This window comes from Mandrillus leucophaeus, unplaced genomic scaffold (genome assembly GCF_000951045.1).
Source record: "Mandrillus leucophaeus isolate KB7577 unplaced genomic scaffold, Mleu.le_1.0 Scaffold1412, whole genome shotgun sequence".
NCBI lineage: Eukaryota > Metazoa > Chordata > Mammalia > Primates > Cercopithecidae > Mandrillus > Mandrillus leucophaeus.
Genome location: NW_012101380.1, coordinates 5,535 through 8,997, shown reverse-complemented (window position 1 = coordinate 8,997; position 3,463 = coordinate 5,535). Strand labels below are relative to the sequence as shown.

General features: G+C 47.9%; 1 pseudogene across 1 annotated transcript in view; it reads left to right on the top strand.

Annotated features, from left to right (window-relative positions):
- LOC105535099 overlaps nt 1-3,463 on the top strand; it is a 13,133-nt pseudogene that overhangs the window by 4,454 nt on the left and 5,216 nt on the right. Inside the window, exon 2 of the transcript XR_001005382.1 lies at nt 987-1,346. The product of XR_001005382.1 is annotated as a pregnancy-specific beta-1-glycoprotein 2-like (transcript). The remainder of the gene's footprint in view (nt 1-986; nt 1,347-3,463) is intronic.

Below are 3,463 nucleotides of genomic sequence, written 5' to 3'. Positions count from 1 at the left end.
CTGAGGCAGGAGAATTGCATGAACCCAAGAGGCAGAGGTTGCAGTGAGCGGAGGTTGTGCCACTGCACGCCAACCTGGCTGACAGTAAGAGACTCTGTTTCAAAAAACAACAACAAAAAAATACAGGAAACAAGGCTCTGTTGGAGCCTGGATAGGGAAAAATATATGCAAAAGGGACAGGGGTCAAAACAGGAAAATCACATTGAACCGGAATTGGTAAGAGGAAGGAAAATCTCAAGTGTTCTTGTTTCCTGGTTAATCATCACTGGACACCACATTTTGAAAAATGATAATAATAACTATTATCAGATTGCACTTCAAATGAAAATGTAAGCAGGGCATGAAACATTGTCCTCAGCAAAAACCTCAACAATTGAGGAAAGAAAAAAAAAAAGCCCTGGCATGGAGGGCCCTTGGAACCCTCACATCTGCAAGAGTCTGCAGCCTGTGCCAGGCACTGGGGTGCAACCAAGATCATAAAAGTCCCTGTCCTCAGGGAGCTCATGCTCTCATGGGGAGGAAGACAGACATGCAAAGAGATCTAGAATGTGCGGTCAGGTGTTGATAAGAGCTCCGGAGGGAGCAGAGCAGGGAAAGGTCAGAAAGGGAAGACCCAGTGTCTCTGAACGAGGTATCAGGAAAGAAGTCTAAGGATGCCCTGATGTGAGCAGGACCTGAGGGCAGTGTGGAGGGAGCCGTGCAGACCTCTGGGGAAGAGAATTCCAAACAGAAAAATGCCGAGGTCAGAAGTATTGAAGGAATGGGTTCATGCCACTGACCTTCACCCAGTAGGACAGTAGGACAGTAGGACACAAACACACAATCACACACACACACAAAAAGAGGTATGTGTGGATTTTGTGTGTGTGTGTGCGTGTGTGTCTTCAAGGCTGATGATTGAAGAGATCTTCTCAGGATACATGGCCCCATCTTTTCACCCCAATACATAGGTCTCAATATTGACTGATGCTCTCTCCACCTACTAGCATCACTTTTAATCTTCTGGAACTCGCCCACCACTGCCCAAGTCACAATTGAAGCTCAGCCAACCAATATTTCCGAGGGGAATGATGTTCTTCTACTTGTACACAATTTACCCAAGAATCCTGTTGCCTACATCTGGTACAAAGGGCAAATAATGGACCTCCAACATTACATTACAGCATATACAATAGACACTGAAAGAATTATATTTGGGCCTGCATACAGTGGACGAGAAAGAGTATATTCCAATGCATCCCTGCTGATCCAGAGTGTGAACCAGAAGGACGCAGGATCCTACACCGTAAAAATCATAAAGCGAGGTTACAGGACTGAAGGAGTAACTGGACATTTCACCTTATATGGTGAGTGATTCCACATGATCCCTGGTTGTTGGGGGGTGGGGGTCACTTCTACTTTGCACACACAGGATGGTCAGGCCTGGACTGTGCCTGTGTCCCTCTCTGCATTATGTCGCATGTTTGGATTTTGGCTTTAGTGCAGGACACACACAGAGGAGACAAACTACAACAGATCAGAATTCCTTTCCTGCCTCCAGAACCTCTAGACACTTGCTGCACAGGAAGGACAGTCTGATGGGATGGGGGGTGCTCACCAGGAGGAGATCAGCCTCAGCCAAGCACCTCATGACCTCTTCATAAACTTGACCCTGAGAAAGACCCTGGAGAAGTGAGTAGGGCTTTGCCAAAGAGGACCCCTGAGATACTCTCAGAGAAGCTCAGCCCAAGAAGCCTCAACCCCAGACCCCGTCCCTAAATCCTTACTCCAGATAAAGCTGAGGAGCTTGTGTCACTTCTGGGTTGTGACAGGGCTTACTGGGACCAAGGATTCACCAGCTGTCTGACGACAGTGTCTCCTGGAGCTGCTCACTAGCGAGGGCTCAGCCCTCAGAACCTCATCTGGTCAAGGACAGACCTTTCTTCACCTGACACTCAGAGTGGAGAGGACAGAAAGGCAAGCTTTGTAGGCGATCAGCCAACTGCCTTGTGGGGCTTAGGACACTCCATAGGTAGTCTAATGTCCCCAGAAGCAGAAACAGAAGACAGAAAATGTACCTGGCAGCAGTTTGTCCACAGAGATCTGAAATAAAGGTGCTCTCTCATGGAAGTGAATAACAATAAATGCTGTTTGTGTGAACACCTCCACTGTGCCAAGTATTAGGTCCGATGACTGTGAAGAATTTACAATTTATTCACAGATAGCATGAAAACCCACAGTCCATTTGCCATTTAGCTTATTTGACTGGGAGATAACTGAGGCACAGGAAGGCACAGTCACTGAACCAGAGTCACACAAACACAAAAGGCAGATCAGGGTCACATGAGGTCTGTCTGGAGCCACAGGCCCATCCTCTCCTCCACCAGAAGTGAAGGCTTATTGGGTTCCAATGACCCTGTAGTAATTTATTGGCTCAAATCCTCTCTTCTTAGGCATCCAAACCTCAAAGGAGTGAGAGCAAATGGTCAGCTGATTAGTCTGCACTCCAGAACTAAATCACCAGCCTCAACCATCAGAGTCAGTACAAAAAATGTCCAGGCATCCCCCTCAGATCTTAACAACTATCACTGAACCTGAAATCCTATGTTTCCCAAAGTGTCCATGTCACTGGCATGACAGGATAAAAGAGAGGACCTTGTTTTCATTTCCCACTCACACCCCGCACCAGCACAAGTCCAGTGGGAGACACACCCTCAGGTGCTCTCACATAACAAATGAAGGAATTGAATGAAGGAATGAATGATCCATAACCGCTTTAGAGACTGGATCCTGGATGAAGAATCCTAGGAAATTCTCGCCACACCTGTCCCTTGTCCTTCAGAGGCTGACACCCACGTTTCATCCCCCAACTTCCTCTTGCCCCTAAAGCCATCCCACTTCATGTGTTACTCTGAAGCTCTTTGGCCACTAGAGGGTTTTCAGGGCTCCCTGGTCCTGGACTGTGGAAACGGGAACACCTGGTCCCTGGGGTCACTGAAGTCACTGTATGCCCCACTGTTCACTGTCATGTTGTCTCTGCCTCTCTCTGCTTCTCTGTGTCCCTCATCTTCCTCCCACTTCATTCTACCTGGCAAGCCCTGTCCTACACAGCTTCTTCCTCCATCCCTAGGCCTTCCCCAGACACTCCCTCTAACTAGGCTGACTGTTCTGTTCCCTTCCTGCTAACACTGTGACCTGGCCCACCTCCCAGGAAACAGGAAAGGCACAGAAATCAACTGCAATTTCCACTCCTGAAAAGCTTCATCTCGTGCCAATGTCCCCAGGTCACTAAGAGAATGAGCTTCCACTGTATCCCCATCCAGGGATCTTTCCCTTTGTGAGGCTGATCTGTGGACAAGACCGTGGGTTAGGGATAGGCAGCTCCTCCATCCACTCTTATAATTCCCAAACAAGTTCTTCTGGCCTCCTGCACAAACAAAACCAATTTATCCCGATGGTGATTTGCAGTAAAGAAAGATTTTAA